Below are 15,188 nucleotides of genomic sequence, written 5' to 3' on the forward strand. Positions count from 1 at the left end.
TTGTGCTTAAGATAGGAATCTCGCACTGGCAGAATAATGGGAGGAATTAATATTCACCACTCCAGTTTATCTGCTCCACTTAACTCACTGGTAATTAGTCCCCTTACAACAGTAGAGTAAGATTTTCTGTTTCACCTTCAGGAACGAGCGATTGCAAGGGTTACTGGTTCACAGCATAAATCCCTTTAGCACTTGTCGTATCCCAGCACTGAGCACCAATTTAATGTATCGCACCGCTGGCCACCAATTTAATGTATCGGTACATGGCTAGTACTAAATATCGTGCCACCGCTAGCACCAATAAATATTAGGTGTTCTGCTGTTATGGTATAACTAGACCACCGTGTTGGAGATCGACGACACTGTCCGTAGTACACGTCAGCTACTCGCCGTCACTGCCCGACACTTCCCACCAAAGGTACTCTGCCACTAGAAGGTGGAAGCTGGTCTGTTATAAAGTGGTAGCGTAAGGTGACAGAAATGAGCAGATTAAATCTCTCTATATTGGGTACAGAATAATATAACTGCGACCCGAGAGATATGTAAGAGCGATACCACCTCCCTTGATAACTATTAAACGGCTTCTGACGCTGTACACTCACCGAGCCGACTAGGGCGCGGTGCTGAGGTCAGCTAAAAAGTGAGGTGCCGAGCATTTACATATACTCTGGGCTTATGCAAAAAGTAGAGATAAATGACAACTCTACTAGCACATTATACACCTCTATAAAATGGTATTAAGTACATTCACATATACCAACATAATAAATGGTTCCCCAGGACTTTACACTTACGCACTATTCAGATATCTTTTCACTTCTCCTAACCTTCATTTTATAATTGAAACAGGGTGGCCCTTATGGTCTGCCATCCACCTTCTTTCTATACCACAGCTAACAGCGAAATGATATTTGGTTGTTCATCATTCACACTTCATTACACACTGTTAATTATGACTAAACAGCTTTAAAAATTATTATGTAAAACGTGTGATACTGCAACTTCATATGGAAAAAGATGTTGACACCAGAACACACTGATCTCCAGAGAGAAGGTATTGCTACCACCGCTACACATAAAAGTTGGTCTTGTGAAACAATTCGTGAAAGCCATCGACAAGGATGGCAATGCGTTACTGCATATCTGATCAATGTTTCCCAAGTTGAGCATAGCAAAGGTGATGGCTGGCATATTCACTGGGCCACAAGTTCGAAGAATGCTTGCAAGTTATGAACTCCAGGTAAAATGACCGATGATGAAGAGAGCTCTTGGAATGCGTTCAGAGGGGTTGTGGAAAGTGTTCTTGGGAACCAGAGGAGACCAGATTCTGCACAGCTCGTCAATGACCTGATCGGCACATTCCATTGGCTTGGATGCAGAATGTCAATCAAATTGCACTATCTGCATTCCCACCTTGATTTCTTCAAAAGCAACTTGGGTGCCATCAGCAAGAAGCATAGCAAACGGTTCCACCAGGACATTCTGCTGATGGAAACCAGATACCAGGGCAGGTGGAACAAGGTAATGTTGGGTGATTATGTTTGGAGTTTGATGCGCGATTGTCATCACAGCTACAATACAGAAGAAAGTCAAGATCAAAAGTGCATTTCTAGATACTATGTGCCCTGCATTCTTTGTGATATTACTGTTTTGTAATTTTCTAGTTATATTCATAATATGCACCCAGAAATATACAAATTCTTTGACATTTTCAACATTCTCAAAATGGTAACAAGTTGCAGTTCTTTTCCTTGTTCGATACATGTGTTGTTGCATAATTCCTTTAACTCTAGATTTACACGAAAATAAATAGCATATTCAGAATCTACGCATTGACACTGATCAGAATTAGCGTACAAATCAACAGAAACAAAAAACTGGTTTGATTTTGGTACACAGTGTTATAGGTCAGGCCCTTGGTTACGAGTCGACTCCTTGGTACTGTGTTCATCCTTTGATTAACAAGTCGACACTTTGGGGATGAGTCGGCCACTTGGTTACAAATCTCTCTCTTGGATATGAATCTCCCTACTGGCCATGAGTCGGCTCCCTGGTTACAAATTAGACCTTTTGTTACGAAATGGCCTCTTGGTTATGAATCTCCCATCATTAGGCGCTTCACATGAACTGACTTTTTCCACACAGAAAGCTAGCCAGGTGGAAGCTTGTCAAGAACAAGGGCCAATCAGAACAGGTCTCATTATTTTGCCTCCCCACGCAACTTTGTGACGTCATGCGATACCCTTCTCTGGGGTGCAGAGAAAACTAGTAAAGTGGATAGGTGACTACGACAAATTACCACAGTGTGCAAACGTACTTTGTTGCCGTTGTCAGCGTTGTAATATAACTGCGTTGTTGTTGGTCCTACTATTGTTTCTGATTGCATCCTAATTTATAGCTTCAGTATTTTAAACTTGATAAGCAGAGTATGTGAAGTTACACATCTGATTTCATCACCATTTGTACCATTCTTTCTTTAACATAAAGGATGTTTTTCTAGGTTATATTTTACAAACTACTGCCGTAATGACATCATTTACCTTATTTTCCCTAAACATGGGTGAGAACAGAGTAAGGTATTCGTAAAACTTCACTTGGATGTGTTTTGATTTGGTCCGAAAATTCAAAATTTCAAACATGTCTAGACCACCTAATAAACTTTATACGGCCCCGATATTAAATTAATCCACACAGATTTATTTGCATCATCAATAATAAATGTACTTGGACAACAAGGCAGCTGCCAGCTTTAAAAAGCTTAAGGCTCATCTCTTCTCAGATCAGACTGAGTAAGCTTTACGTCATTGTACACCACATCACAGTATGCCTCACGTCACTGCACTACACAACACCATACCATGGTACACTTCACCACACTATATCTCACCACAATACACCACACCATATCACAATACACCACACTGTATCACAGAACACACCATACCACAATACACCACACTATACCACAGAACACACCACACCACAATACACCACACCACAGTCTGCCATGCTACACACACACACACACACACACACACACACACACACACAGTATGGTAAACCTGTAAGCTTCCCTTTCAGCCTCCGTAAGTTGTTGGGACTGCAGTATCCTCAAGTTTCTTTAGACTGGCAGAAACTGGAAGATTCAAGAGTTCATACTGAAATTGTCTCTTGTAAACACTTGGCTCAAAATGTAGACTGCAGACGCGTGAATTGTTGACCTTAGTCTTACCTATAGGACCACAAACAAAAATCCACCCTTTTTTCAATTCTTCATCCTTCAGGAAACGATATAAATGTATTTTTCCATTTGCCGTGTTTTTATGTTGCAAGGATGTGCACTCGTAAACTGAACAACACGTAATTTTCGTCACTTGGAGCAAAAAGTCAGGAGGAACTGAGGAACTTGACCCAATCGCAGTCTAAGTCCAGCCGACCTCATTAACCCGCTTGAGTGGAGAGCTCGGGTACCACGTGACATATGCACTGAGAGGTCCCATTTTTAGCTAGAAATGATTAGACCTTGTCTAGTACCTAGCTAGATCTCGGTCAAGAAGACGTGCCTTCACACGAGCGTTTTTTTTTTCTTTTAGCGTGCATATAGATTAGTAATAACAACAGTAATAGTAATTAATAATAATAATAATAATAATAATAATAACGTTACATCCTCGTCCCACACTGCCACAGGCTCCAATAGCACTACTTCAGTACAGGAAGGATGATGCCCAGTGAGTTGTTCATTCAATGGCCAGTCTTTAGGTGTACAGCACACAAGATCAGCTGAGGCGAAAATAAACACTGGCTTCTTAAAGTTCACTGTCTTTATTTTCCAAACAATTCCACTTAATGCTTTCCAACTTCACTTCACTGTTCTCACAAGCACTGGAGCTATACAAACTTTACCAACTGCTGTTATACTTAATGCTTGACAACACTTCGCTGTTATTACACTTCATGCTTGACAACACTTCACTTTTTTCACAAACGCCGAAAATAAACTGCAATTACACTTAAAGCTTGCCAGCAACACTTCACAAACTTCATTAACAGCACTGCACTACACTGAAACTGAACTGAAAACCGACTGAACTTATAATAGTCTCTACCCCATCTTTATATAAGCTTGCATTATTCGACAAACTTCTACATTCTACGAGAACAACAGATGCTAACTCGGAGATATCAAAACATGCCAGAGTCGTCTTACATTACATAACACTCTAAATCATTTACCATACGAACTTTAATTACATAATTTATCAAGCAATTACTTAAATAAGACACTATAAAGACAAAGAGCACAAAAGCCAATGCACAACCTACGAAACGACTACACTCACAAACAGCAGGCAAACTTGCAACTGACTTGTACCGGAATTAGCTACCGTAAACATCAGGAACGTCGAGAATAATCTCGGCTACCTAATTGGCAAATATCTCTTCTTAACACTACCATGGAACATCTAACTATGCACAAAATAATCCTTCAACTTATCAGTTCTTCTTCTATGCCACTTCTGACGATGTCCTTGCTCCCCCACACAGTCCACTCATGGAAGGTCTTGGTCCTCTTCCTGATGCACATCTTCTCTTGGGAAACTGTCACCATACTCTTGCACTTCAGCTTCTTGGTCCTTCTCAACATCCTTGTCTGCAAGATAGCACGATTCCTCGGAGACATCATAGCTGTAATGTCCTGGCCTATGGCACTGCCACATACGGTTCACGTGTACCACCTTTGGGTGAGACTTCTTGCCTCCCAGAATCCGACGTGTTACGTCTGATAGGCGGTCCAACACAGTGTAAGGCCCGTCCCATGGGCTCTGCAGCTTTGGTGACTGTGCCTTCTTTCGCTGAAGATTGTATAACCAGACTTGGTCACCATCCTTGAAGCTCTCCTCATTTGCCTTGGCAGCATACTTGTACTTTATCACCTCTACTGAAAACTCAAGGCTCCTCGCACTTGATGATGTACCTCAGCCAGCCTTTCCTGAAGGTGCTTCACATAGCCAGTTCTGTCTTTAGGCAGCTCTTCACCAGGTGGTCTTTGCATTAACAAGTCAACAAGTAAGCATAACTCGTGGTCCAACATCAGTTTTGCAGGAGTGTAGCCAATAGACTCATGAGATGCAGACCGATATGCCATCAACAGTGCAGGTAATTTCTGGTCCCATTCTGTTTGTCCCTCTATGCAGTACTTGGCCAGTTCTTGTCCTGGGGTCCAGTTCCACCTAACTGTGGTCTTAGGAGGGTCGTCCTGGTCTTCTTGATCCCCAGTAACTTGCAGCATTCACGGAACACAGCAGACTCGAAGTTTCTACCTTGGTCTGAATGTAGCTCTTGTGGCATCCCAAAATGACAGAAAAACTGATCAACCAACAGCTGAGCAACAGTCGTAGCCTCTTGATCAGGAAGAGCATAGACTTCTGGCCACTTTGTGAAGTAGTCCATGGCGACACATATATACCAGTTTCCTCTCTCCGTGAGTGGCAAAGGTCCAGCGATGTCCACTGTGACTCTTTCCATCCGTGCACCCACTTGGTACAGCTGGAGAGGGGCACAAGCACGTTTCTTGGGTCCCTTCTTGGCACAGCACACATCACAGGGCTGACACCACTCTTCAACATCCTGACGCATGCCAATCCAGTAGAACCTCTGTCGCATCCGGCTTAGAGTTTTCTTCATTCCCAGGTGCCCACTAGTGATCTGGTTATGGGACTCATCCAAGATCTCAGACCCCATCTTCTTCAGAACCACCAGTTGCCAATACTTGCTGAGACCATAGGGTGTCTCCCACTGACGCTCCAATAGTCCATTGTTCAAGCAAAGAATGTCCCACTGACTCCAGTAGCTCTTGGTCGCAGGGCTTAACCTGAAAATTTCTTTCCAAAATGGCTGCGCTGTACTCCACTTCAGCCGCTCTAGCACTGGTTCCGAAGCTGCATCCTCCATCTGCATACTATCCTCTGCTGACATCTGGCCTGGAATTTCCATTGCAGCACCCTTGAAGCTAGTAGCAAGCTGCACTGCCCTCTCATACTTCTGCTGCTCAAGCTTGACATCTACTTTTTCCTTAAGCTGTTGCTGTTCTTCCTTCATTTCTCCCATGAAAGCATCTAGCTGTCCTTGCATCCTCAGTTGTAACTGCTTCTGTTGCTCCTCTGATGCCTCCTGAAGTTGCTCCTATCGTTCTTTTTGTTTTTCATGTTGTGCCTCTAGTATTTCCCTTTTTGCCTTCAATAGTGCACCTCGTTCCTTTACTAGTCCTTTGAGTTTCTTCTGTCCTTCATTCAGTGCCTCTAGTTGGATACTTCGTGCTTGTAACTGTTCTTTTAAGTTCTTTCTTTTGTGCTTGTAATTGTTCTTTTTGTTCTTCACTCTTAGCCTGTATTAGCTTCACGATCGTTGCCAGGGAAATTTCCTCCTCCTGTCCAGCTCGAGAACTTGTCTTCACACCTTCTGTTTCCATGTCGAAGGTTAGACTCACTGCAGCACTCAAATGATCCCAATCCTGACACCAGTGTCATGTCCTCGTCCCACACTGCCACAGGCTCCAAAAGCAGTAGTTCAGTACATGAAGGACGTTGCCCAGTGAGGTGTTCTTCCAATGGCCAGCCTTTAGGTGTACAGCACACAAGATCAGCTAAGATGAAAATAAACACTAGCTTCTTAAAGGTTCACTGTCTTAATTTTCCAAATAACTCCACTTAATGCTTTCTAACCAGTGTTCTCACAAAAACTGGAGCTATACAAACTTTACTAACTGCTATTACATTTAAGTTCATTCAGTTTTCAGTTCAGTTTGAATGTAGTGTAGTGCTGTTAGTGAAGTTTGTGAAGTGTTGCTGGTAAGCATTAAGTGTAATTGCAGTTAGTGAAGATTATTTTCGGTACTTGTGAAAACAGTGAAATGTTTTCAAGCATTAAGTGTAATAACAGCATAGTGTTGTCAAACATTAAAATAGTCTCTATCCCATCTTTATAAAAGCTTGCATTATTCGAGACTCTTCTACATTCTACGAGAACAACAGTTGCCAACTCGGAGATATCAAAACATGCCAGAGTCGTCTTACATTACATAACACTTTAAATCATTTACCATGCGAACTTAAATTACATAATTTATCAAGCAATCACTTAAATAAAACACTATAAAGAAAAAGAGTACAAAAACCAATGCACAACCTACGAGACAACTACACTCCCAAACAGCAGGCAAACTGGCAACTGACTCGTACCGGAACTAGCTACCGTAAACATCAAGAAACGTCGAGAAAAATCTCGGTTACCTAACTGGCAAATCTTGCTTCTTAATAATAATAATAATAATAATACGGAATGATGTAATAAATTATATACCATTCTTATTATTAAAAATACTTTTTCATTATTATAAACACTTAAAAAATCCATACTTGATAGAAAATATCCACAGCAACAATCGTACCCTGCCACAGATGAACCATAACTGCTGTGGCAGTATTGCCAGATCACAAACACATTAGTATAGTAAAGAGACCACAAAATTATGGAATTTACACCAAAAATATCGTACACACAGATACACATCATATATATATATATATATATATATATATATATATATATATATATATATATATATATATATATATATATATATATATATATATATATACTGTTTGAGAGAGATGAAGTCAGTGAATGTACAGCGAGGTGGATGGTGAGGAACTGGAAAATGTGAGTACGTTTAAGTACTTGGGTAGTGTGATGAGTAAGGATGGAGGTTTGGAGGGTGAAGTGCTTGAAAGGGTACAGCAGGGAAGAACGGTGATAAGAAACAGGGAAGTGAGTATGGAAGTGAAAAAGTTACTACATAACAGTATTGTGATACCAACTCTAGCGTATGGAAGTGAAGCTTTGACGTTGCTGGAAGGACACAAGTCAAGAGTGAGAGCAGTGGAAATGAGTTATTTAAGAGGAACCTGTGGAGTCACATGGAGAGACAGGCTGACGAATGAGGATATAAAGGAGCGTTGTGGTGTAGATGTAGATGTGATAGGAAGCGTTATGAGGAACACACTGAGATGGTTTGGCCATGTGGAGAGGATGGAGGGTGAAAGACTGACGAAGAGAGTGTATGTGGAGTGAGGTGGAGGGGGGAAGAGGGAGGGGAGGCCGAGGATGAGATGGAGGGATGGGGTGGAGAGGTATATGAGAGAGGGGGGTGTGAGTTGGGAGCAGGGCCGTGAAATGGCCCTGCTCCCAACAGACAGACAGACAGAATCAACAAAATTGACGGTATTTTACATTCACAGGATATTGCTACCGCATGAGGGAAGGTGGTTGTCTGGTAACAAAAATGGTTAAAATGTGTTGAGTTTCATATCATGATTTTTTTTTTTAAATCTACTATTTGTCTACATAATTTTTAAGTGAACTATTGTCACTAGTAATGTATGGGTTTGATCAATTTGGACTGAAGGTCAAATTCAAGGTGGATTAGGAAGTTTCGTAACACGTCTTCAGTGATATCCTTGTACAATTTTCATCTTGTTATTGGCTTGCATGATAAACAAGTCCTTTTAGTATAGAAATATAGTAGTTTACATTAATATACAGTACAACCCTGTCTAAAATTCTAGAAAGTAAATTGATATTGAATTTGGCTTGGATTTTAATTATATTTTATTTACATATTTTTTTGAGGGAATACATCTTTGCTGGCTTTTATCCTTGGATTCTTGTCTCTATCCCTTCCCCAATAAAAAAGAACATATATCGTTAAGGTAAGTAGTGAAGAACTCTCCAAGTAAAGTAGAATACGACTTTCAGTGATGATCTAATGCCTTATATTTAATCACGAGTAGGAACGTTGCTTCCTTTCGGTGTATACCCATTTTCGTTCGTTTCCTGAGAGGTCGGAATGAAGAGAGTTAATAAAAAAAGTGAATTTGATCATCAGTCTCTCTCTCTCTCTCTCTCTCTCTCTCTCTCTCTCTCTCTCTCTCTCTATTTTACATTTTTGAGAAATCGTTAAATTATCGTACAAAATGTACGACAATGAGAAATTCCTTCGTACATCGTACCGAAAAAGATTTTATTGTATATGTAGCATAATTATCGTACATATGGCAACACTGCCGTGGCCGCGCGGGGTAACTCCGCCCGTGTGAAGTACCTGTAGTACATTAGAACGCTCGGGACGTTGCGGTTCGGCAGTGCACGCCGACGGTGATTCTCTACCACGCGGAAATTTTGCCATGCGAACTCCATGTGAACAGTTCCATTTAACTTAATTAATATCTGAACCTCGGGGAAAATTTGCGGAAATTAAAAGATCCTTTCTTGTGAAGCGGCCCTTACGAATCCGACACATGGTTACGAATCGCCCCCTTGGCTTGGAGAGTCACCCTTGATTACAAATTGCTGTTGTTGCTTTTTTTTTTTTTTTTTTTTTTTTTAAGCTCCCATTGGTTACGAATGGGATCCTTGGCTACAAATCGGCGCTATGGATCCGAATCGTGTCCTTGGTTACACACGCACGCGTTTAATAAATGCTAAGCAAGAAACACGGCAGACTTCTAGGAACACTTCTCAGCACTTTCAATCGGAGAGCAGACGTAGAGACACCAAAGCCGACTCAATCTGACCACAGAGTAAAGAGGGGACGATCGAGAACGAGGTGTAAGGATTAAAAAAAACAAAAAAGTGTTCTTAAGTGAGGGCTATAATCATGAGAATGTGGACAGGAAAGCCGTGGTGTGGGTGGAAGAAATAGAAGAAAATGTACAAAGATGAGGATGATTGAAGACTAAAGAGAGGAAGACCGAGAACGAAGTGGAAAGGTATGATACCGTATTGATGTCATGATGTGAGAGAATGGACAGGGAGACATAACAAGCTGCCTGTACTGAAGTGAAGGGGACTGGAGAATGAGAAGACCGACTCTACCGAGAACGATGCGGAACACTGTTGATATCCATTGCCTGTAATAGTTATAACAATGCCTGATCACTTTCTTGTTGGTGCGAGCCTAGTCCTTAACTCTGATATCAACACTGTCGCCAACACATGTTAATATTCTAAACTGACGAAGATTCCGAGCACATTCCAGTGTTGATAGCTTGATGTAGTGAGACTGGAGGTTCGATTTGACCATCGGCCGAAAACTTATTCCTGTCTCGTAACTTGATTGAATTTCACGCAGTCAGAAGCTATGCGTGTGGTACAGTTAATCATGGAAGACACACCGACTTTAGTAACCATGGAGACGCAATCCTATTTCATTATTAAGGTTTATCATTTTTCACACAGTTACAATTTAGTATAAATGTAGTGGGAGTTGCCCAGTTCAGTGAGGTGAAAACAATACTGGTTACATCAATATTTGCTTTTGGTGTGGACGTTGCTTACATCACGCTGTCATATGCACACAGCTGCGGGCATAAACATAGCTTCACTATTTAAAAAAAAAAAAAAAAAAAAAAAAATCCATTAGATTTGACCGGAGTTTGTCAATGAGTAACTCAAAGCCTAGACCGAAGCCTTATTTTACTTTCATTTCAGTTCGATGACGTATTTACTACTTCTTTCTTGCTTCTATCTAATACTTTAATTTAGGAAGCAGCAGGATTTTAAAAAAATACTCGTCGAAGTGACCACGCAAATTAGTGACAAGAGGGAAAACAAGCTGCAGCTGGCGAAGCAGGACAAACATTTTAGGATTTAAGAATGATCCTTTCTGTACTTCAAAACACACAGCACTGTGCAGTCAAGGATAGAAGGTCTCCCAGTACCCCACTACGACTACTTCAGACGTATGCAATGCCCATCATTTTCCTCCCTGATGCATTATATCAAAGAAAATTATCTACGAGCAGAGAAGAACCCCTATATCTGCTGAGGAATAGTAACCTGCACAGAAAATTCAGTCGTAGAAAAGGTGATATATTACTGGAATTTTGTTCCCGTGATTATATGTTACGATAAATTATATACATAAATGAATTACCGTATGGTACTGCAATATTCTCACAAATCCATTAGTAGTATGCTCGCCGAATATCATCATAATCATCATCATTATTTCCCACCCATGAAGGAAGTTAAGGATTAATACCAACATTTACAAGAACATAAATCTATAAAAAGTATACAAGTTACAAATTTCAGCCACATAGAAAGAGGTCTTATATGGCATGAGAATACAGGAGATGGAATGGGTGATGTGATGAGTAATGTAACTTTCATCAACATTTGATGGGCTGGTGGTTTAAGATGCTGCTTGTAATACTGATTATGAATGTCGGCGAAATAATTCTAATCCCCAAACTGCGATGGTGGTCAGATGGTTAAAACAAAGTGATCTGTTATTTGAAAGGACATGAGCTCGATCTCAGGCTGGAGCAGGAAAGACTGAATTCCGTTAAGGCAGACTACTGACCTTCCACAAAACCCTTCTCTGTCATACTCCCCCGTCCTCCCCAAGCATTCACTCCAGTCATTAGTGAAACAGTCTTAGTATCTGTTCAGTATGGATGGTGGGTACTGCCGACAGAACGATCATTTATGAAATTGTGTGGCATGCAGATAGAGTGCTGAACCTCAGAAAGGTAGTGCATGGTCGATGAACGGAAGTGAACACTTAAAAAAAGAAGAAAAAAAATCGATATCTGTAATGCCATCACGTGCACTGGGTGGTCGCCTATGTTGAAGGGTTCTAGGTTTTGGTAGCCTGACTACTGGCCTAAATTAACAGTTAACCACAACAGCTGTTAATTATTCAACAGGTAACATAATGAAGTAGCATCACTGTAGTTGCAGGTAACATCTTTTAACTTTATCAGCAAGTAACATTTATGAGCAGTTAACCACAGTATATAATAACAACATCGTCAGGTAACTGTTCAACAGGTGACTCTGAAGTAATACTACTGTACATGCAGGTAAAATCATTTAATCATATCAGCAGGTAACAACAGTCAACAGTTAACCACATTATGAAATAACATCATTAGGTGGTAGAACGTGCATCCAATCAGTAGGTAAGGTCAACAGCAGGTAACATCCTAGGGGTTATCGGGAACAGGTAACTATAAACTAGTTGTCCTGTTTCACATTAATGCAGTATCCATTTTTAGCGCCTTCCTGTTGTTTGCAATTCAGACATGTCCCGCACTTGCCGTACGTATTCCAGACACCCCCACACTTCTCACCCGGGCCCTGTGGGGGAGAGATGAGGTTAGGCTGGACTGGATTGGGATGGGTAGGTCTGGGCAGGATTGGTCTGAGTTGGGTAGAAAGAGCGGGATTGATTAAACTGGGTTGGAAGAGATGAGGTTTGGTTAGATTGGGTTGGGTTAGATTAGTTTAAGTTATTTGTAAATCAGATTAACATAGAGTTAGGACTGGTTTAATTTGGCTGGGTTGGGTTGAGTTGGGTACTTATCCTGGTTTGGATCAGGGTGGGTTCATTTGAGCCGAGTTGGATTGAGACGGGATGGGTTGGGCTGAGCAATTTAAGAAAAATGTGGAAATCAAAATGTAATAAACTTGCTGATCATACCATTAAAGTTGCATGGCAGAATATTATCCCTTCCAGTACAGTTACAACTTTAATTTTATTCTTGCCACAGACAGACAATATCATTCCGGTTTGGAAAAATCTCTCGTATTGAATAGGATTTGAAGTTTGTATCTTACTGCTCCGGTTCCGAAAGTCTCTCTTAAGATGAATTTTACTGTTTGAAGGTAGCCAGAGTACATGGAAATGCGTTGCTGGGGTGAAAAGAATAGGACGAATGAAAAGTATTCTAGACGATGATGTTGATGAGGTTAGGGTAGGTTTAAAATGGGTAAAGGTTTTAAAGAACATATATTTATAATGACAGAGATAACAAACAAATACATAATAGAATAAGAAACTTCATTCTACATTTAAGTAGTTCGAGAATATATCTTCAAAGGGACATAAAGAATTAATATTTCATCTTGTCATAAAGGTACAATGAATATACTGCATGTAAGAGAACTGAGGCATACTGTCTCTTCAAAAAGTACTGTACCTGAAGTGTGACTGCAAGGCGAGTGGTGATCGGCTGTCACGTTCAGCATGCTTAAAACGCTAATGATGGAGATGGAAATGTGGCCGTGATTAATTATCATTCTGAGTGGACTATATCTACCTACGGTCTGTTTACTTACCTACCTGGGTACCATTTTACCTAGCTACTCCGCTACTTACCTTGGCATAGACGAGGCAGCAGTCACACACATCCGTCACCGTGCCATAAGGACAGTCTTGTGGAGCCTCTGGTCATCGGTCTTCCCCCTCACACGGGCCGCAACAAAGGGCAGTGCTGCTGGCGGGGATCAAAGGTGTGAATGGGGGAAATGAAACTGGGGTGCGAAGGTGAGGAGAGATAAGATATGAGAAGGTAAGACGAGAAGGAGAAAGACAGAGGGGAGGGGAGGTCAGGCATGGAGAGATAGGGGTAAGAGGAAGTTGGTTTATTTTTATGGGGGGAGAGGGGGAACAAAGCAGGATGGAAGGACGAAGGATGGGGGAGAGAGGAGATGAAAGAATGTGGGGAGAAAAGGTAGATGAGGTAAAGATAGAGCACAGGTGAAGAGGAGGAGGGTATGAGAGGGGACTGGGACGAGAGGAGACGGGGAAGAGGAGGCAGGCTTATGGTGGCGGGAAGAGGGGGAGAGGCAGGTTTGTTTTAATCATTTTATTAGGCCCAAGGAGCGACATACCTGGCAACAGGACCATGAGGCCAAGTATTATGTACAGAGGAACTCGTGTCTCGTAGGGAGGAGAGACAGGGATGGGGGGAAGGGATGGATAGGAGAACAAGGGCTGCGAAAAAGATGGATGAAAAGGAGGAAAAATCTAGGAGGGAGAAGAGCAGTTCCGAAGAGAGAGAGAGAGAGAGAGAGAGAGAGAGAGAGAGAGAGAGAGAGAGAAAGGAAAAAAAATTATCTCCACCTTAAAAAATCAGTTACCTGGGACTCACAAACAAGAGTGATTTTTCTTGGATAGACTTTATTAGGGTTCTGCAACATGCAAATATTTTTTTTCTTCCCATTAAAAAAAAGTTAACTGGGACATAGGCTATCAGATCCCTCTTTCCATTATTTCTTGAGTAATAATAAACTTAGAAACAGGTGTGGCTTTTCTTGGAGACATTTGTTTAGGGCTTTGCCAAATATATATTTTTTCTTTTCCCCTTAGAAAAAAAAATCCAAACACCATCCCATTAGCGCCAATAAATAACCTAAATTACCCACCCACACACGCACCACAAGTGTGCCGCCTCAGACTAACACATATTTTGATATACTAATTGACCCAAGTGCATGTTTTCCACTCACACACACACACACCAAAAGTGTGTCGCCTCTCTCTCTCTCTCTCTCTACATATATATATATATATATATATATATATATATATATATATATATATATATATATATATATATATATACAGAGAGAGAGAGAGAAAGAGATAGAGAGATACACACACATAGATAGATAGATAGATAGGTATAGATATAGATATAGATATTCACACACACACACACACACACACACACACACAAATATATATATATATATATATATATATATATATATATATATATATATATATATATATTGCCAGACGCCTTAATCCCTAGTATGGGGTGGCCACAAACAAATAACCTCCACGTCACCCTGTCCCCCGCCATTTCACTGCCCTGCTCCCAATTCACACACCCCTCTCTCATATACCTCTCCACTCCATCCCTTCATCTCATACTTGGCCTTTCCCTCCCTCTCTACCCCTCCACCTCGCTCACATACACTCTCCTCGTCAGTCTCTCACTCTCCATGCTCTCCACATGGCCAAACCACCTCATTGTGTTTCTCCTAACGCTTCCTATCACATCTACATCCACACCACAACGCTCCTTCACATCGTCATTTGTCAGTCTGTCTCTCCATGTGACTCCACAGACTCCTCTCAAAAAATTCATTTCCACCGCTCTCACTCTTGACTTGTGTCCCTACAACAACGTCCAAGCTTCACTTCCACACGCTAGAGTTGATATCACAATACTGTCATGTAATAACTTTTTCACTTCCATGCTTGCAAGGAACCAGCTACCTTTCTGCCTTGTTGTACCTTTCAAGCACTTCACCCTCCAAACTTCCAT

This window comes from Coenobita brevimanus, chromosome 4 (assembly GCF_032717465.1).
Source record: "Coenobita brevimanus isolate Jiangsu-jjx chromosome 4, ASM3271746v2, whole genome shotgun sequence".
Classification (NCBI taxonomy): Eukaryota; Metazoa; Arthropoda; class Malacostraca; order Decapoda; family Coenobitidae; genus Coenobita; species Coenobita brevimanus.